Below are 22,694 nucleotides of genomic sequence, written 5' to 3'. Positions count from 1 at the left end.
AGGAGAGATGTGGTATCTAAGAGTTGCTTTGATTTGCATTTCTCTAATCAGCAGTGATCCAGAGCATTTTTCCATATGCCTGTAGATAGCTTTAATTTCTTCCTCTGAAAACTGCCTGTTCATATCCTTTGACCATTTCTCAATTGGGGAATGGCTTGTATTCCTATATATTTGGCTCAGCTCCCTGTATATTTTAGAGATGAGGCCTTTATCAGAGATACTAGTTGCAAAGACTTTCTCCCAATTTTCTGCTTCCCTCCTAATTCTTGTTGCATTGGCTTTTTTTGTACAAAAACATTTCAATTTGACATAATCAAAATTATCCATTTTGCATTTTGTAATGCTCTCTATCTCTTGTTGGGTCATGAATTCTTTACATTTCCACAGATCTGATAAGTAAACTATTCCTTGCTTTCCCAGATTACTTAGAGTATCAACTTTTACTCCTAAATCATGAACCCATTTTGACTTTATTTTGGTATATGGTGTAAGATATTGGTCTATGCCCAGTTTTTCCCTACCATTTTCCAATTTTCCCAACAGTTTTTGTGAAATAGTGAATTATTAGCCCAGAAACTGTCCTCTTTGGGTTTATCAAAGAGTAGATTGCTAAACTTGTTGATTTCACCTACTTGTGTGCCTATCCTATTCCACTGATCCACAGCCCTGTTTCTTAACCAGTACCAGGCAGTTTTGATGACTGCTGCTGTGTAGTACAGTTTAATATCTGGTGTGGCTAAGCCACCATCTCTAACATGTCTTTTCATTAATATCCTAGATACTCTAGACCTCTTGTTTTTCCAAATGAATTTTGTTATTATTTTGTCCAGCTCAGTAAAAAAATTTTTTGGTAGTTCGATTGGTATGGCACTGAATAGATAGATTAATTTAGGTAGAATTGTCATTTTTATTATGTTAGCTTGGCCTAACCATGAGCAACTGATATTTCTCCATTTATTTAGATCTGATTTTATTCGCGTGAAAAGTGTTTCATAGTTATGTTCATATAGGCCCTGGTTTTGTCTTGGCAAATAGACTCCCAAATATTTTATAGTGCCTTCAGTAACTTTGAATGGAATTTCTCTTTCTATCTCTTGCTGTTGGGCTTTGTCAGTAATGTATAGGAATGCTGAGGATTTATGTGGGTTTATTTTATATCCTGCAACTTTGCTAAAGTTGTTTATTATTTCAAGTAGTTTTTTACTTGATTCTCTAGGATTCTCTAGATAAATCATCATATCTTCTGCAAAAAGGGATAATTTAGTTTCTTCTTTTCCTATTCTAATTCCTTCAATTTCTTTTTCTTCTCATTGCTACAGCTAATGTTTCTAGTACCAAATTGAATAATAGGGGTGATAATGGACATCCTTGTTTCACCCCTGATCTTATTGGGAATGCATCTAGTTTATCCCCATTACAGATAATGCTTGTTGATGGTTTTAGGTAGATGCTATTTATAATTTTGAGGAAGGTTCCACTTATTCCTATGCTTTCTAGTGTTTTTAGTAGGAATGGGTGTTGTACTTTGTCAAAGGCTTTTTCTGCCTCTATTGAGATGATCATATGGTGTCTGCTAGTTTTGTTGTTGATATGGTCAATTATGCTAATAGTTTTCCTAATATTGAACCAGCCTTGCATTCCTGGAATAAATCCTACCTGGTCATAGTGTATTATTCTCGTAATGAGTTGCTGCAATCTTTTTGCTAATATTTTATTTAAAATTTTTGCATCAATATTCATTAGAGAAATTGGTCTATAATTTTCTTTCTTTGTTTTAACTCTACCTGGTTTGGGTATTAGTACCATATTTGTGTCATAAAAAGAATTTGGTAGGACTCCTTCTTCACCTATTTTCCCAAATAGTCTACAAAGTATTGGAATTAGTTGTTCTTTAAATGTTTGATAGAATTCACATGTAAAACCATCTGGCCCTGGAGATTTTTTCCTAGGGAGTTCATTGATGGCCTGCTCAATTTCTTTTTCTGATATGGGCTCATTAAGAAATTTCACTTCCTTCTCTGTTAGTCTGCGCAGTTTAAGTTTTTGTAGATATTCATCCATATCTCTAAGGTTGTCAAATTTATGGGCATACAGTTGGGCAAAATAATTCCTAATTATTGTTTCGATTTCCTCTTCATTAGAGGTGGCCTCACCCTTTTCATTTTTGATACTGGTAATTTGATTTTCTTCTTTCTTTTTTTTAATCAAATTGGCCAAAGGTTTGTCAATTTTATTGGTTTTTTTTCATAAAACCAGCTCTTTGTTTTATTTATTAATTCAATAGTTTTCTTGGTTTCAATTTTATTAATCTCTCCTTTGATTTTCATTATTTCTAATTTGGTATTTAATTGGGGGTTTTCAATTTGCTCTTTTTCTAGCTTTTTCAGCTGTATGCCCAGATCATTGATCTCCTCTTTCCCTATTTTATTCATGTAGGCATTTAGAGATATAAAACTTCCCCTAAGAACTGCTTTTGCTGCATCCCATAAGTTTTGGTATGCTGTTTCATTTTTGTCATTCTCTTGAATGAAATTATTAATTGTTTCTCTGATTTGTTCTTTGGCCCCCTCACTCTTTAGAATTAAATTATTTAATTTCCAATTAGTTTTTAGCTTATTTTTCCATGGTACTTTATTAAAAATGATTCTTATTGCATCATGATCTGAAAAGGATGCATTGACTACTTCTGCTTTTCTGCACTGGATTGTGAGGTTTTTATGCCCTAGTACATGGTCAATTTTTGAGTATGTGCCATGTACTTTTGAGAAGAAATTATATTCCTTTTTATCCCCATTCAGTTTTCTCCAGAGGTCTATCATATGTGCCTTTCCTAAAATTCTGTTTATCTCCTTAACTTTTTTCTTATTTATTTTGAGGTTAGATTTATCAAGTTCAGAAAGGGGGAGGTTGAGGTCTCCCAATATTATAGTTTTGCTGTCTATTTCTTCCTGTAACTCCCTTAACCTCTCCTCTAAGAATTTGTATGCCTTACCACTTGGTGCACATATGTTAAGCCATGATATTGCTTCATTGTTTATGGTGCCTTTTAGCAGGATATAATGTCCTTCCTTATCTCTTTTAATTAGATCTATCTTTACTTTTGCTTTGTCTGAGATTAGGATTGCTACACCTGCTTTTTTTACTTTAGCTGAGGCACAATATATTCTACTCCAGCCTTTTACCTTAACCCTATGTGTATCCCCCTGTTTCAGATGCGTTTCTTGTAAACAGCATATTGTAGGATTATGGTTTTTAATCCATTCTGCTATCTGCTTCTGTTTTGTGAGAATGTTCATCCCCTGCACGTTTAGGGTTATGATTTCTATCTGTGTCTTTTTCTCCATCCTAATTCCCCCTGTTTATGCTTTTATTTCTCCCTTTCCCCTTCTCCTCCTCAACAAAGTTTTGCTTTTGACCGCCGCTTTCCTCAGTTAACCCTCCCTCTTTATTCGCCTCCCTTATCTTACCGTTACCCACTTGCTACTTCTCCTCTTCCTTCTGTCCTCCCCCCTCCCTTTTTCCCCCCTTTCCCTCTCACTTCCCGTAGGAAAAGTTAGATTTCTAAGCTTATCAGAGTATGTTATTCCCTTCTTGAACTAGATCAGATGACAGTAAAGGTCAAATACTGCTCTTCTCCCTCCCTTCTTTCCCTCTACTATAATATGTTTTTTTGCCACTTCCTTTCGTGTAATTTACCCTTTTTTACTACCTCCTTACCACTTCCCTCATACCCCTCCCTTTATATCTCTTATTTATATTTTATATCTTTACATCAGTTAATTTATACAGGCATTCACAACCTATGTATGTCCTTTTCATTTGTCATAATAGTTGTACCATTCACAAGAATGACTTATATATGTATATATGTATATGTATATATATATATATATATATACATACATACATACATAAAAAACATACATAAGATGATATAATCCCACATAAAGATGTAAACAACCTAACCTTATTGGTTAATGAGGTTTGTGGGGTTTTTCCCCCTGGTTACCTTTTTATGTCTCTCTTGAGTTTTGTATTTGGAGATCAAATTTTCCATTGAGTTCTGGCCTTTTCATCAGGAAGGTCTGGAATTCCCTTATTTCATTGAATGTCCATCGCCTTGCCTGGAAAATTATGCTTAGTTTTGCTGGGTAGTTGATCCTTGGTTGTAGTCCCAGCTCCTTTGCCCTTCGGAATATCATATTCCAATTTCTCCTGTCTTTTAATGTGGAAGCTGAGAGATCCTGCGTGATCCTGACTGTAGTTCCACGATATTTGAATTGCCTCTTTTTGGCTGCTTGCAGTATTTTCTCCTTGAGTTTATAGCTCTGAAATTTGGCTATAATATTTCTTGGTGTTTTCAGTTTGGGATCTCTTTCAGGGGGTGATCGGTGAATTCTTTCAATGACTATTTTGCCCTCTGGTTCTAGGACCTCTGGGCAGTTGTCTTTGATAATTTCTTCGAAGATACTGTCAAGGCTCCTTTTTTCATTGTGGATTTCCGGTAGACCAATAACTCTCAAATTGTCTCTCCTGGATCTATTTTCCAGGTCAGTTGTTTTGCCAATCAGATAGTTCACATTTTTTTCTATTTTTTCATTCTTTACGTTTTGTTTTATTACTTCTTGATGCCTCATAGATTCATTAGCTTCCACTTGCTCAAGTCTAATTTTGAATGAGTTAGTGTTTACATTTTGCTTTTGAGCCTCCATTTTCAACTGGTTGATTTCACCTCTCAGGGTGTCCTTTTCTCTCTCTAGATTCTGAATCTCCATAGCCATTTCGCCAATCTTATTCTTTAGGGATTTGATTTCATCAGTGGATTTTTTCTCCCTTTTTTCCATTTTTTCCATATTTTCTTTTAGCTCCCTAATTTGGTTTTTAAAATCCTCCTTTAGCTCTTCCAGCAGTGCTTTTTGGGCTGGAGACCAGTTCATATTAGCTTTTGAGGTATCTGATGTATCTACCGTGTCATTGCCGTCCTCCTCCATATCGATATTTTATTCCTGCCTGTCTCCATAAAAAGAATCTATTGTCCTCGGTTTTTTTGTATTCTTCTTCATGTTTGTTGTTTTCCCTTTTCCTGGCGTTACAACGCAGAAGTGGCTGGCTGAGAAATCCACGTGGGAGACGGGCTGGGAGAAAGGTGGGCGCCCGAAACCGGCAGAGATCCCCAGGACTCCCAACACAGGATGGCAGTCTGTGGGAGCGATGAGAGGCAGCGCAACGCCACCGGCTGTGAAAACACCCACTCCTGACGCTTGCAAAACCCAGGAACTCGGCTTCTTGAACTTCCGGAAGACTCAATGGCCAGGTAAACGGCTCTAATCCCTCCCCTCCCCACCCAGAGAATTCCTCGGGAAAAAAAAAAAAAGAGAATTGAAACAGAGGAGAGAGTAGTGGGGCCTCACAGGACAAATACTAGAAGCTCATTAGTCCCAGAGGGGCAGTCAATGCCAGGAGCCCAGACGTAAGCTTGCTCCCCCAGGGGAAGTGCCAGACATCAGCTCAAACAAAAAACAGCTGAGACCATTGCTGAAAAGCAAGTGCTAGAGAGCACCCACAGGGAGTGAGACACCAGGGAGCCAGACCCCTGACCCACACCTCAGGAAACTGAAGGTTATAATTCTAGACTCACAACCCCCAGAATAAGAAAGCTGGGACACAGAGCCCAAAGCTAGAAATTTGTTTACATTTCTACATGGAAAGATGATGTGTATGATTCATGAGACCTCAGAATTAGGGTAGCTGAAGGGAATATGCATATATACATATATACATATATATATATATACACACATGCATGTTTATGTATATATATATGTACATGTGAGTGTGTATGTATATGTGTGTGTGTATGTGTGTATACATATACATATTATATGTATATATATATATATATATATATATATATATGTATACGAGAGAGAGAGAGAGAGAGAGAGACCACAGGGTGAGTTGAAGATGAAGGGAAGATATCTAAAAGAAATAAAATTAAGGGTTGAGAGAGGTATATATTGAGAGAGGGAGAGACCGAATGGGGTAAATTATCTTGCATAAAAGTGGCAAGAAAAAGCAGTTCTGTAGGAAGGGAAGAGAAGTCAAGTGAGGGGGAATGAGTGAATCTTGCTTTCATCAGATTTGACCTGAGTAATGAATACCATACATACTCAATTGGGTAACTTACCCCACAGGAAAAAAGGAGGAAGTAGAAGTTAAAAAGGGGGGGATGATAGAAAGGAGGGCAGATGAGGGTGGAGGTAATCGAAAACAAACACTTTCTAAAGGGGACAGTGTCAAGCGAGAGAATTCAATAAAGGGGTATAGGTTAGGAAGGAGCCAAATATAGTGAGTCTTTAACAACATGAGTATTGTGGAAATGTTATACATAATGATACGCATGTGGCCTATGTTGAATTGCTTGACTTCTTAGGGAGGGTGGGTGGGAAGGGAAGAGGGGAGACAATTTGGAACTCAAAGTTTTAGAAAGTTTAGAAACAGATGTTCAAAAACAAAAAAAAAATGTATGCAACTAGAAAATAAGATACACAGGCAATGGGGCATAGAAATTTATCTTGCTCTACAAGAAAGAAAAGGAAAAGGGGATGGGAGGGGAGTGGGGTGACAGATGGGAGGGCTGACTGGGGAACAGGGTAACCAGAATATATGCCATCTTGGAGTGGGGGGGAGGGTAGAAAGGGGGAAAAAATTTGTAATTCAAACTCTCGTGAAAATCAATGCTAAAAACTAAATATATTAAATAAAAAAAAGAAAGTGAAAAAAAAGAAAAAAAGAAAAAAAAAAAGAAAAGTAGATGCTCAAAAAAATAGAAGAATCTTAATACAATAACAGAAGAGGAATTAAAGACAATTGTCCTGAAACATTAGAGAAAGAGAAGAAAGTAGAAATAGAAAAAAAAAATCCACTGATCACCACCTAAAAGAGAAAACCCGCAGGAATATCGTAGTCAAATTCTGAAACCCCCCAGCTTGAAGATAACATACAATGTATAATAAAGGAAAATGAGAGCTTAAATATGGTTGTGACACAATTAGAATCACACAAGACCTAGCAGTGGCAACACTAAAGGACAGCAGGTCTTGGAACATTGTTTATCAAAGAGCAAACGAACTGGGGTTCCAGCCAAAAATATCATACCCAGCAAAGGTAAGCATAATCTTCAATCTAAAAAAAAGAATTTTTAATGAATTATCAGAATTTTAGGGTTTTGTTAAAAAAAGTTGAACTTAACAGAAGATCGACATACAAGATCCATGAAAAATACAAGGTACATATGAAAGACTAACTGCAAGGAACTCAGTAAGGACAGACTGTTTACCCTTTATATAAGGAAATATAAAATACATGTCTAAGATTGGTATTAGCAATTGAGTAATTCGTAAGAAAGTTTGAGGTCAACCTCATATGATTTTTAAAAGGAAAACTGTTTAGGAAAAGGTAAAAATAGTAATCATCTTATCCTAATGAGGTTTTAGAGGAAGAACTACCACAGAAGAATTAGATAAGGGAGGAGGGTTGGTAGTTCTGGAAACCTTATTTCATGGGGGAATGGGTTTAAGAGGGAACAATACATACATATCTAGAAGATTATAAAAGGCTTCTAAATTCAGAAAGAAATAAAATTCTAAGGGGATAGGGTTGGGGAGAGGATAAGGGAGGGATCTTTAGAGGAGAGGGAGAAGGAATAGGCTAAAGTGGGGTATGGAAGTTTAGATTAATGGAAATAGGAAGATAAGGAGAGGATCTTTGGAGAGGGGGTAGGTTAAGTAAAAGGAGGGCAAAGTAGCAGGTAGAGTAAAATAGAGGAGTTTGGAGGATAGGAAATAAGAGATACACACAAACATAAAATAAAGATGTGGAGTAAAATTTGTTATGGTAAAGGAGCAGGAGTAGTAATCGTGATCAATGACAAAGTTAATACTAAAATTGATTTAATCAAAAAAGAAAAATAAGGAAACCACATTATGTGTCAGCCATACTCATCTAAGTTGTTTTGGATTATTTAAAATAATTAGACAGTATAAGGTTGGAAATGACAAGTTGGTGGACTTGGAAAAAAAGATGTAAAGAACTGGACTTATAAAGGAAGAGAATGTCAGAAAAACAGGAAAAATAAGTATAGTACAGTCTTACACAGTTTCATATGAATGTATATGTCTATATATGACTGTGATTTATAATTATCTATGTATGTATGTGCAACTAAGTGCATGTATATAAGGGCATATATATATATGTGTGTGTGCATGTGTATACACATAAACATGCATGTCTATATGTGCATATGTACATAAATATCCATGTGTACATATGTGTATGTGTGTGTTTGTGTGTGTATGTCCGCACTTAATTGTAGGCTAGGGAGGGGGGAGGAAGGGGAAAAAAAAGTAAAAAATGCACAGCAGAGAACAAAAGAAAATTTACAAGGAAGCCAAGACAAGATGGACATCTCCGAACACAATGTGTAGTATTTATTATGTAGGCTTTCTAGACGTGGAAATTTATTGCTGTACTTTCTAAATCCTCTTTTACATATTGCAGTTCACATGGCAATTTTTTTTTCTTATTTTGTATTTAAGTTCATAATATGTTTTTTTCTTATTGTTTATTTAAGTTTTATTATTAAAGCCTAAAATAAAAATAAAAAGTGGAGAAGGTCTGGCAACTAGGTGGCTCAGTGGATAGAGCACCAGCCCTGGAGTCAGGAGGACCTGAGTTCAAATGTAACTTCACATACTTGACACTCACTAGCTATGTGACCCCAAGCAGGTCACTTAATGCTGATTTCCTCACTAAAAAAAAATGCTGCTCTAAATGCTTCAGTCTATATGCGAGACCTTCCTTGCTAAGTCTGATCTGCTTGGGGCATATGAGTAGCAGTGGGACAAAGGTTATGGATATTTTAGTCACTTTTTTTACAATTAATTCAAATTTTTTTTCAAAATAGTTGGACCAATTCACAACTCTACTGACAGTGGGCTTGTCTTTCTGTACTGTTCTAGCATTAATTATTTTCATCTTTTGTCATCTTTGCTGATATTTTGAATGTGAGGTAAAACCTCAGAATTGCTTTAATTTGCATTATTATACATGTACAGGATGAAGTGTTGTTAATAATGTAGGTTATGTGTTTTCACATGGGTCTGTCTAAATGAGGCTCACATTGAGACACCAATAGGTAATATATTTCAAGTTTCCTCTTCTTCCCCTTCTTCAAGGTGTACTTTGATTTCTGCTCAGAGGTCAATCAGGTGATATAGGCTAGAAGCTATCCATTCTACTTTTCTCAGAGAGCAGAGTACAAAGCTAAAATTAGACCTGCCTTTCCTCTCTTAAAACATTGGAAGGCTAGAAGTAGTCAAACCCTACTTATTATGAGTTAGAAAATACTTTTTACGGTCACCCTGATTTCAGGATCATTAAGTCTTAAAGGAGGTTAAGGTTTTTTCCTCTAAATGCCCATTCTATAGTGGGCACTGTAATAGTAATTAAGGTGGGACTTTTTGCTGCTGACTTTTAATGATTCTGGCCTTTTTTTTAATGGGGCAGGTAAAGTGGGATGTTTTTGTATTGCTCAGCACTGAGACAATTGGGAATCATTGTTTGATTTGTATGTGATTGATATGGGGGATGGTGAACTTCTCCGTGCCCAGCCTGGGTTAGGTCGGGGCCCCTAGGTTCCTGAACAGGATATATAAGCACAAAAGTTAGCATTCTCTCTCGGAGCTCTGTGCCACAACAGGAGTGGAGTGTGACTCTGGGCCAGCCGTTGTAATGAGCTCCCTGGCTGAACATCCAGATATTGATAACTATGAATTGTATTTGATCTGTAATTCAGGGTGCTAGTTTTTTCCCCCTGAACTAAGTAAATGATAACACCCTCACAGCAGCTGCTAGCTGGATTATTGATACAGGCACATAAATAAACAGCAATTAAACTTATTTATCCAAGCTAATGGCAAAAAGAAATCACCGAAGCTATAAAGCTGAGATGTACCAGACAACATAAAGCGCAAATGAGCTCTCCCACTGTGTTGCAGCAATCTGCTAGCAGCTGCTGTAGGGGTGTAAGACCCACCAACAACCAGCACACAGAAAACTGCCAACACAGGTTCTTTTGATCTGCTTTACTAAGGAAAGCAACGTTAAGGGGTTAACAATCTTACTTTAATCCAACATACAAATATCATTTACTTAGTTCCGGGGGAAAAGCTAGCACCCTGAACTTCAGAACAAATACAAACAAATTACAAACATTAACAGACAGATCTTGTCTGATTCAAATCTGGATTCATAGTTACCAGAGTTTAACGAAGTCTGAACACCTGGGTTTACATCCTGGAGGGCTAACTACAGCTGCTCAGAGTTTCCACATCAGCACTCTGCTAAGAGTGAGAGCCCTAAACAAATAGCTCTGTTCTCTCCTTTTATGCACTCTTTAGCCATCATCAAATGTCATCTCAGCGACCAGAAATTAAGCTCCTGCTATTGTCTCTGGTCTTAGCAATTCCCCTTAGGGCCCTGGGGGCTTCATGCTCACATTGGCTTAGCACCTAGTAGCTAGGGGTTTTGGGCTTACTTGGGAGAGAAGATATAATCAGATGTCCCTTCATTGGCCCCATCTGGAGCCCCACCTTAGTTACCAATGCACACCAGGAAAAGAGTGTTTCAGCTTGACCAAAAGTCTGAGATCTCACTCCAAAGGGAAATTTTACCAAATATCAACTATAATAAGCTGGACGTTGAGACATGACTGAAGCATTCTGTACTTTTTGTGTTGACTTCTTCCTAGGCTTTCTGTCACTTCAAGGACTTGACCCCACATAAAATTTGGAACTATTTGTCTTCACATTCAAAAAGTGGAAACCCGAGGACAAAGAGCTCTTTCCTCTACAGCTGTCTTCAACGGTAACCCTCATACAATAACCAAGTCTTGAAAAAAAAATGAATGTGCAAACAAGGAAAAAAGTCTTTTATAAATGGGTTTTGTATGGTGGGTCACATAGATGCTAGCAATTTGGAGCTTTTTTTATTTGGTTATTGATAGTGTAATCCATTGTGAAATAGCTATGTTATTTTTTTAAATGTAGTATTTCGCTATGTGTCTTAGATCTCAGATCCTGATCAAAGATATTTGCGTCATATCTATATCTATGTGTTTGTACACACGTATGTATATATTTTTTCTCAATTGATCTCTTTCCTTCTTATCTTAACTGTAATGGTTTAACTTGTGGAATAATATTTCAATTTCATGTAAACAAAATAATCAATTTTCTATTTTATGATCATTTCTGCTTAGTTCAGATTCATCATTCTAATCATAGGTACCAAAGATATCTAATCTGTTACTCTTCTATTGTTGTGTTTTGACGTGTTATGTTGTAATATTCAGGACTAACATCCAGTTTAGGATGAGTTAAGTAGCATAAAATGGTCCAAATTGCTTCCCAAAAGATTTCTAGTTTCCTAGAAATTGTTTTTCTAAGTAACTTTTGCTCTCTATCTACTGAGATGGCTTATTTCTCATTCTCCCTTATCTAGTCTATTTTACTGATCCACTTTTCTAATTTTTTTTAACCAAAACTAAATAGTGTAGATAATTTCTGATTTCTTTTATCTTTGTATGAACCATGCCTTGCCTGTAGTCAAAGTTATTTCAACATAAAAATTTTCCTAAGTAATTCTTTGGTAAGAGTTTATACTCTTGGTAAAAAGAATATATGGCTCCTAGAATATAGGAACCTTTTTCATTACTTTGGTTTTTATATCCTCTGTCACTAACAACTAATCATGCAAAAAGCATTTCTTTTTTCTTTTTTAAAATTAATTTATTTTAGTTGTCAACATTCATTTCCACAAGATTTTGAGTTCCAAATTTTCACCCCATCTCTCCCCTCTTGCCACCACAAGATAGCACAAATTGTGATTACCCTTCTCTCAGTTTGCCATTCCTTCTATCACCCCCCTAATCTCCTATGACCCTATTTTTTCTAGGGTAATATAGATTTCTATACTCCATTCCCTATACATCCTATTTTCCAGTCACATGTAAAAACCATTTTTAACATTCATTTTTAAAACTTTGATTTACAAATTCTCTCCCTTCTTTCTTCCCTACCCACCCTCATTCAGAAGGAAAGCAATTCAATATAGGTTATACATGTATAGTCATACAAAACATTTCCATAATAGTGATGTTGTAAAAGACTATTTCCCCTCCATCCTATCCTGCCACCTGTTTATTCTATTCTCTCCATTCACTCTTTCCCTTTTCAAAAGTGTTTGCTTCTGACTACCCCTCCCCCAATCTGATGTCCCTTCTACCATCATTTACTCTCTTATTCCCTTCCCCCTACTTTCCTTTAGGGTGAGATAGATTTCCATACCCAATTGAGTGTGTATATCCCTCCTTGAGCCAAATCCAATGAAAGTAAGATTCACTCATTCATTCTCACCTTCCCCATCTTTCGCTCCAGTGTAAAACCTTTTCCTTGTTTCTTTTATGTGAGATAATTTACCTCATTCCACCTCTCCCTTTCTCTTTCTCCCAGTACATTTCTCTCTCACCCCTTAATTTTATTTTTATATATCATTCCTTCATATTCAACTCTCTCTCTCTCAATCTCTCTCTCTATATATATGTATATATGTAGCATTCACACACACAGACATACACACATATATACACATACATACACACATATATGGTATATGTGTGTGTGTGTGTGTACACACACACACACACACACACACACACACACACATATATATATATATATATATATATATATATATAATATTATATATGTATATTCCCTCCAACTACACTAATACTGAAAGGTCTCATGAGTTACAAATATTATGTTTCCATGTAGGAATAGAAGCAGATAGACTTTAATAAGTCACTTGTGATTTCTCTTTCCTGTTTACCTTTTCGTGCTTCTCATGATTCCTGTATTTGAAAGTCAAATTTTCTATTCAGCTGTCTTTTTTTATCAAGAATGCTAGAAAGTCCTCTATTTCATTGAAAATCCACATTTTTGCCCTGAAGTATTATATTCAGTTTTGCTCTTAGGTGATTATTGGTTTTAATCCTATCTCCTTTGACCTTGGGAATATCATATTCCAAGCTCTTCAGTGTCTTAATGTAGAAGCTGCTAGACCTTGTGTTATCCTGATGGTGTTTCCACAGTACTCATATCGTTTCTTTCTGAATGTTTGCAATATTTTCTCCTTGACCTAGGAACTCTGGAGTTTGGCTACAATATCTCTGGGAGTTTTCCTTTTATGATCTCTTTCAGGGGGTGATCAGAGGATTCTTTCAATTTCTGCTTTCCCCTCTCACTCTAGAATGTCAGGGAAGTTTTCCTGGATAATTTCTTGAAAGTTGATGTCCAGCCCCTTTTGTGATTATGGCTTTCAGGTGGTCCAACAATTTTAAAATTATCTCTCCTGGATCTATTTTCCAGGTCATTTGTTTTTCGCATGAAATATTTCACATTGTCTTCTATGTTTTCTTCATTCTTTTTTGTTCTGTTGTATAATTTTTTGATTTCTCATAAAGTCATTAGCTTCCATTTGCTCCATTCTAATTTTTAAGGAAATGTTGTCTTTAGTGAGCTTTTGGTCCTCCTTTTCCATTTGCCCAATTCTGCTTTTTAAGATGTTTTTTCTCTTCATTAGCATTTTGGACTTCTTTTGCCATTTGGATTAGTTTTTTATGGAGTTATTTTCTTCAACGTTTTTTGGGGTCTCCTTTGGCAAGCTTTTGGCTCATTTTCCATAATTTCATTGTATCACTCTCACTTCTCTTTCCAACTTTTCCTGTACTTCTCTTACTTGATTTTCAAAATCCTTTTTGAGTTCTTCCATGGCCTAAGTACAATGCATATTTTTTGAAGGCTTGGGATGTAGGAGCTTTGACTTTGTTGGCTTCTTCTGTTTGTATGTTTTGATCTTCTTTGTAACCAAAGCAAGATTCTATAGTTTGAGGGTTTTTTCCTGCTGTTTGTTCATTTCCCCAGCCAAATACTTGACTTTTTAACTCTTTTTAACATGGGACTCTGCTCCCAGTGTGGACATTGTACTTCAGGGTTTTTGTGTAGCTGTTCTCAGAGATACTGATAGGGACTTGTAAATTTTCAGTTCTTCCAAGGTGGTATCATCAAAGGAGAGGTGTTTACTCCTTTCCTGGCCTGTTCCACAAACTCCACCACACTAGGGCTCCACCTCATCCAGTACTGCACCCAGGACTGTGACCCAGATTCAAGCAAGGCAAAGCAAGAGAATCCTGACTCAGGTCCAGCAAAGAGATCCCTGAAATCCCCCTCTGATCAGCTGCTTGATCCCCCCACACTCTGTGGGTTCAGAGCTCTGAAAGCAGCTGCTGCTGCTGCTGCTGACACCACTGTCAACCACTGCCAGCACCTTTGCCTCCTCTGCCCTGAGAAGGGGCCAGACCACACTCCTCTCTCAGGGAGGTCTAGACAGATCTTTCCCACTGACCTTCTAAGTTGTCTATGGTGTTTTGGGGTTGCTAAGTCTGAAAACTGCCACAGATGCCAGTGATTCTTCCCCTGAGGCCTGCTTTGGCTGCTTGGTGCTGGCACGGCCAATGTTGGACTGTGCTCCTCTCCCAACCTCATGAAATAGACCTTTCCTGTCAACCTTTCAGGATTGTTTGGTCTGGAAATTTGTTTTACTCTGCCTTTTTGTTGGTTCTGCTGCTCTAGAATTTGTTTAGAATCATTTTTATAGGTATTTGGTGGGGTTTGGAAAGGAGCTCAAGCAAGTCTCTGTGTTTACTCCTCCATCTTGGCTCCACCCCCATGCAAGAAGCATTTTTAAAGCATCTACTTTATATATAGGGACTATATATAAAAGGCTAAAAAAAGTGAAACATTTTCTGCCTTCAGGAAACTTCTGTTCTATCAGGGAAACATGTGTCCATATAAACGTGTATATGAAATATATTCAGAAAAAATTAAAAATGAGGAAAGATGGAAATGGTCAGTGTTGGAGAGGTTATAGAAAGACAAGCATACCTCAGCTCTGTTGGTGGAGCTGTGTATATATCCAGTCCAAAGCATCAAGTTTTGGTGCTACATTAACTAGAGCTTGGGAGGAATTAAGAGTGAATATGTTATTTCTGGAACTGGCCTATGAAGTCACTAAGTATGTATAAAGAAGAGGCCTAGAATAGAAACTTGAGGAGATCAAAGGTTCTAAAAGTTGTCCCAGGTATCTGTGGCTGCTTCTGATCTGCCTTCTGTTCTCTTCTGTGCATTTTTAAACAATTCATTAATGTTCTTTTTTTTTCTTCCTCCCTCCTTTCTTCTATCTTTCCTTCCTTATTTCCTTACTTTCATTTTTTTTTATTTCTTCTTTCTTCTTTTCTTTCTTTTGCACTGCTCTCACTAACATCTTATTTTTCCAATTCTACCTCCTTAAAATATATTTTAAAAAATCTCCTTTTTATATAAACATGGAAAACAAACCTACGTATTGGTCACATTCAATTTTTTTTATATCACTACTGCAGTATATAAGAGCTTTTTTTCAAATAATACTTCAACCTACCATAGACTTTATTTAACATCTCAGAAAAAGTTCTTTCCTATGAACTTAATTCCCCTGACCATAGGATATTTTCAAGGACATTTGTGCTCATTTTAGATTTCTCAGAAAGACACACAACTGCCTTAGGACAAAATACTCAGTAGAATTTTAATTAGTTAAATTCTATGAACAAGAATGACAATATTAATATGATTCATTTTTCCCAATTGTATTTAAATGCATTACTCATTGTTCAAGGACCTCATATTTATAGTGCCAATTTTTTTCACCTTTCTATAAATATTAGCTTGTCTCTTTCCTGTTATGATTTTTATAAACATTGTCTTACATCATAGTACCAGAAAGATATAATCATTTTTTATAGCAAGTCAAAAAATTGTGTCATTCTTAGCATATATCTAATCCTGAGACAGCTACTATCAATGCAGATTGTTTTGTGGGTACATTTGGCCAAAGAATTTACCACCTACTGGCCAAAATTACTGGTGATAAGACTATTCTTCATTAACTAGACTGGATTTTGGGTTAACAGTCTATGTGACTACTCCTGACGCCTCTACCAGCTTGGTCTAATCTGTCAGGGCTTCTTCTCCACTAGAAAAACTATTGAGAATATAGGGTCCCCTCATGCCAAAATAAGAAATAGGAATAGGATATTTTTGGAGAAATTAAGTATATAAATACTGACATTCTCACTTGAATAAAACTAGATGTAATGCAAATTCAGTTAAAGAAAAAGTTAGCTCACAGGTTCTCCATTAAGAGACAAAGGAATAAATGGAACCATATTCAATTCCAAAAGCATTTATTAACTACCTAATATATAAAAGGTATTGTGCTAAGAACTTAGAATACAAAACCAAAAATGAAACAGTATCATCTGCCCTCAAGTAGCTAGCATTGTACTGTAAAAAAGCAACATGTACACAAATTCATAAATACAAAAATCTTCATGAAATAACTGAAAACACTTAAAATCAAGATGACCAGCAAAGGCCTCATGTGACAACTGAAACTTAAGTTAATCTTTGAAGGGAGATAGGGACTCTAAGACATGATGTTGAGAAAGAAAAACATTCTGGGCATAGGGGAAACCCTGTGTAGAAAGTGGGAGGTGGGAGATGGAATTTACAGGAAATAGCTAGTAGGTCAGTTTGGCTAAAACGTACAGTGCTAGAGAAGAAGTATTATTAAATCAGTATCAAAGAGTTAAAAGTTAAATGGCATTTCATCTTTGAGAAAACAGGGAACAACTAAAGTTTCTTAAGTAGGGTCACGGTATAATTAAATTGAGCTTTAGGAATTTAAGTTTGGCCGCTCTGTGGAGGATCAATGGGAAGGCTGAGATACTGAATGTGGAACTTAACGAAAAAGCAAGGAGAAATAATTTCAGGTGGTTGTTTGTCATTTTGCCTTACACTGGTCATGTTGACTACAAACAAAATATCACTATGAAGATGATTTCTGTTAATGAACCCAGATGTGTTGTTGAGAATGAAGAAGTACTGGTGTTCTCCAAAGCTTTCAATAAGATTCTCTAAATCAACTCAATACACACACACACACACACACACACACACACACACACACACACACACACATACCCACACACCTACACCTCATAAAAGGACTAAACTAGACAATAGGTGTCACATCAATATACCATGTGTAGGTAGTTAATGACTTCATTGGGTTAAAGGTGGGTATAATGAAGAATGATGAAAAATGTCTGGGGAAAAAATAAGAAATGTAAGACAAAAGGCATGCAGATCACTGAGAACCTTATACTTACATGTTATTAACATTTTTGTCAAGAGGAGATGCAGAGGACACAAGAATTTTTTTTTTTTTAATGAGACACAACTCAAGAAAGTATATGGTTACCCAGAGTGTTTGCCAGTGGTAGGATATATGTCACTCATAGAAGAAAAAATATCTAATAATAACGATGTTCACCAAATATTACTAATCCTAGATAGATGAACGGATGGATGGATGAGAGAGAGAGAGAGAGAGAGAGAGAGAGAGAGAGAGACTTACTGAGTATTTGCTATGTGCCAGCCTAAGCAGCAGTGGTATAAATAAAATAATGGAAAAGAGTCTCTGCCCTAAAGTAGCTAATAGTAGAGCACAACAATTAAAAAAAATTAAAAAAAAGAGTCAGAAAGCTAGGAGGGCAGTCTGGGTATACATGACTGAGAGCAAGATAAAGCCAAATCTTACATATCAGAACTGAGGATACTCAAACATATTAATGACAAAATTTCCTTAATAAAAATATAATCATTAGAAAGTGATCCATTGGGGGTAGAGCCAAGATGGTGGCTGGAAAGCAGGGACTTGTGTGAGCTCCGCAAAAGGTCCCTCCAAAAACCTATAAAAAAGGTTCTAAACAAATTCTAGAACTGCAGAACCCACAAAATAGCAGAGGGAAGCAGGGATCCAGCCCAGGACAGCCTGGATGGTCTCTGCGTGAGGTCTACCACGCACAGAGCTAGGAGTGGAGCAGAGCCCAGAGGGGGTGGCAGCAGGACCAACCAGACCAGGAGCCATGCAGAACAGGCCCTAGCACCCTGAATCAGTGAGCTGTGGCAGTCACCAGACTTCTTAACCCACAAACACAAAAGACAACAGAGAAAGTTAGTGGGAAAAGCTGCAAGGGACAGAGTGAAAGAAGTTTCAGGTTCGGCCACTGCCCCAGGGCACCAAAGGTGGTGCAGCTACAGAACTACAGCCACGGTGACCTCCTGTACCAGACACATCTGGTGGGAGGAATTTAGTGGCAGATCTGAGCAGGAATGCAGAGCCAGATTAGATCTGAGTCCGGTTGGGCTTGTCGGTTCTTGAGAGAGGAAGAGTGCTGGTGTGGCAGAGCTGGTGGTATAGAAATAGCTCAGAAAACAACAGTGCATCCCCTCAAGCTTGGAACAAAGTACTCTTTACAAACAGTCATACCCCCATGAAAAACTCAAGGGTCAAGTAAGTTTGCTGGGAACATAGCCAGGCAGCGAAAACAGACTCAAATTCAGTCTCAGACTTTGGAATCTTTCTTTGGTGACAAAGAAGACCAAAACGTACATCGAGAAGAAGTCAAAAAAGGCAAAGAGCCTACATCAAAAGCCTCCTAGGAAAACATGAACTGGTCTCAGGCCATGGAAGAGCTCAAGGAGGATTTGGAAAAGCAAGATACAGAAGTAGAGGAAAAATTGGGAAGAGAAATGAGAATGATGTGAGAAAACCATAAAAAACAAGTCAAGGACTTGCTAAAAGAGAACCAAAAAAAATACTCAAGAAAACAACACCTTAAAAAAATAGACTAACTCAAATGGCAAAAGAGCTCCAAAAAGCCAATGAGGAGAAGAATGCCTTGAAAGGCAGAATTAGCCAAATGGAAAAGGAGTTCCATAAGACCACTGAAGAAAATACTACCTTAAAAATTAAATTGGAGCTAGTGGAAGCTAGTGACTTGATGAGAAATCAAGATATAAAACAGAGCCAAAGGAATGAAAAAGTGGACGACAATGTGAAATATCTCATTGGAAAAACCACTGACCTGGAAAATAGATACAGGAGAGATAATTTAAATATTATTGGACTACCTGAAAGCCATGATCAAAAAAAGAGCCTAGATATCATCTTTCAAGAAATTATCAAGGAGAAATGCCCTGATATTCTAGAGCCAGAGGGTAAATTAGAAATTGAAAGAATCCGCAGATCGTCACCTCAAAAAGACCCTAAAAAGAAAACTCCTAGAAATACTGTTGTGAAATTCCAGAGCTTCCAGATCAAGGAGAAAATACTGCAAGCAGCCAGAAAGAAACAATTTTAGTATTGTTGAAACACAATCAGGATAAGATCTAGCAGCTTCTACATTAAGGGATTGAAAGGCTTGTAATATGATATTCCTGAGGTCAATGGAGCTAGGATTAAAACCAATAATCACCTACCCAGCAAAACTGAGTATCGTGCTCCAAGGCAAAACATGGATTTTCAGTAAAATAAAGGACTTTCAATATTTCTCAGTGAGAAGACCAGAGTTAAATATAAAATTTGACTTTCCAACACAAGAATCAAGAGAAGCATGAAAAGGTAAACAAGAAAAAGAAATTGCAAGGGACTTACTAAAGTTGAACTGTTTTGTTTATATTCCTACATGAAAATATGATGTGTATGATTCATGAGACCTCAGTATTAGGGTAGCTGAAGGGAATATACCTACATATATACATATACACACATATGTGTGTGTGTGTGTGTGTGTGTGTGTGTGTGGGTGTATATACAGATTAAGAGAGAGAGAGAGAGAGAGAGAGAGTGGAGAGCGAGTTAAATATGAAGAGATGATATCTAAAAAAAATTAAAATCAAATTAAGTGATGAGAGAGGAATACATTGAGAGAGGCAGAAAGGGAGAGATAGAATGGGATAAATTATCTTGCATAAAAGTTGCAAGAAAAAGCAGTTCTGTAGGAAGGGAAGAGGGGGCAGGTGATGTGGAATGAGTGAATCTTGCTCTCATCGGGTGTGACCTGAGGAGGGAATACCATACACACTCAATTGGGCATCTTACCCCACAGGAAAGGAAGAAGATAAAAAAGGGGGGAAAATAGAAGGCAGGACCGAGGGAGAGGAGGTAATAAAAAACGAACAGTTTTGAAAAGGGACAGGGTAAAAGGAGAAAATTCAATAAAGGGGGATAGGTTAGGAAGGAGCGAAATATAGTTAGTCTTTCACAACATGAGTAATGTGGAAGGGTTTTATATAATGATATGCATGTGTCCTATGTTGAATTGCTTGTCTTCTTAGGGAGGGTGGGTGGGGAGGGAAGAGGGGAGAGAATTTGGAACTCAAAGTTTTAAAAACAGACGTTCAAAAACAACGACAAAGAAAAAAGTTTTTGCATGCAACTAGGAAGTAAGGTATACAGGCAGTGGGGCATAGAAATTTATCTTGCTGTACAAGAAAGCAAGGGAAATGGGGATGGGAGGGGAGTGGGGTGACAGATGGGAGGGCTGACTGGGGAACAGGGCAAACAGAATATATGCCAACTTGGAGTGGGAAAGAGGGTAGAAATGGGGAGAAAATTCATACTTCAAACTCTTGTGAAAATCAATGCAGAAAAGTAAATATGTTAAATAAATTAAATAAATAAATTTTTAAAAAAGAAAGCGATCTATTTAACAGTGCACAACGGAAAAATCAAGTGGTTTTCAAAACATAATGCTAAAACTCAATCAGTACATTTTTTGAAAGATCATACTTGCATACAGATAAGTTAATAGATAAATGTATATATAATATATTTGTAAATGTATGTGACTTTCTTTTTGGATGTCTGTCAAAATGTGTGGGAATAAAGAGAGTGGGGTAAGGAGTGAGGTTTGTGAGCTGATAAGCAGTATTCTTTCCAGAATTCTCTAAATTCTAAGAGTATTCCAGACTAAGGCAAATGACCTAAAATATCTTTGATTCTGACCTTAGAAGAAGGCATGTAGCTTTGTAAAAGTCAAACTAAGCCACAGAGACAGAGAGAGGACAAAACACTTTGAGCTTGGTGGATGTGCCTATAATGGTGCTGTTTGTAGTCATAATCATGTTGCAGGCGGAGCCTATATGCTTAACTCTGCTGTTGCAGACTAAGGTGAATATCATCCAGAACCACTGATTCCTAATGACAGAGGAAAATCCTGGGGGATAAGGAATCAAATTCCAGATTCAAATCAGTGACTATCTGAAGTGCAGAAATGGGGCTCTTTGTGAAATTGCCTTGGAAACTTCCCTGCTAACTCCTGGGCAACTGAGATCCACTCTCTATTATCTGACTCATTTGTTTCCTTTATTTTAAATTTTCTGCTCCTTAAAGGAGCGCTGTATGGCTTTGTTCCTCTCCTCCCTTCCTCTGGTTACTCTAGACAGGCTGCTTTTAAAATACCTATCTCTGTAAATGCTAGTAATTTTGCTTGTTTCTAAGAATATGTATGACTATGGATCAAAGTCCAGATAACTATTGAAATCTGTGTCGATTTAGCCTACTCAAATGCTAATGTTGAAATTGTGGATAAAGTGAGGGAAAATGGAGAAAGGAAGATTTAATGAATCAGCTTTTAAAAAGTGGTTTTTGTCACTGCAAAATAACTGTGTTTTAAGCCACATATAGAGAGTTCGCATAGAGAGAAACAGAATGGTATATGGTACTGGATTCCTCCTGAGACACAAGCAAGTGAGCAAGGACCCCAGGCTCTCAAGGGAGCAAACCAAAGTCCTTTTCTTTTCTTCTGGTTACATTTCTATAATAAATTTATTTATTTTCAGTTTTCAATACTCACTTCTATAAGTCTTAAATTTTATCCCCCTGCCCAGGACAGTGTGCAGTCCAATATAGGTTCTTACATTGGTGGGATTTGGCTGGTTTGCTAGAACTGGTAACTAATTTTGGGTTGAGTCCCAGATGTTAGCTGGGGCCGGGCCTGCGCTGGCCATGTCAGCGGCAGGGGGCAACGCCTCGCCTCCGTTCCATGGAGAACTGGTTGATAATTCATTTGAATCCGTCCATTGGTTCTACATATACTTTCCTATTAAACATATTTTCACATTAGTCATATTGTATAGAGGAATTAGAACAAATGGGAGTAACTATGAGAAAGAAAAACATAAAACAAAACAAAACAAAAAATCTTCTGAAGGCACTTTTCAAGGAAAGTTCTGCCCTTAAGGAAGAACTGAGTTAGAAAAAAAAAGCCACTGGTCCTCAAGAAAAGAGAAGGGAGGGTTCTTACCTTCTCTTGCCACACTTAACATATTAGCCTCCATTGTTCACAAATGATACCTGAAGCTTCACTTACACACATACAAGCACACATATGTATATGCATATGTGAATATACATGTAGGTTTGTGCATAGAATTATTTGTATGTAGGTTTGGGTTGATTATTACTACCTTCCCCATAGAATCAGTAGCTTAATTTCTCTGATTTCTAGTACTCTCTTACCTACTCTACTGTGCCTCTAAAAAGGCTAGCATGAAGTGTGCCTCAATCTGCATTCATACTTCATAGTTCTTTCTCTGGATGTAGATAGCATTCTCCATTGT

This window comes from Trichosurus vulpecula, chromosome 4 (assembly GCF_011100635.1).
Source record: "Trichosurus vulpecula isolate mTriVul1 chromosome 4, mTriVul1.pri, whole genome shotgun sequence".
NCBI classification, from domain to species: Eukaryota; Metazoa; Chordata; class Mammalia; order Diprotodontia; family Phalangeridae; genus Trichosurus; species Trichosurus vulpecula.
The sequence above is the reverse complement of the archived record's forward strand: the minus strand, read 5'-3'. Positions refer to the sequence as shown.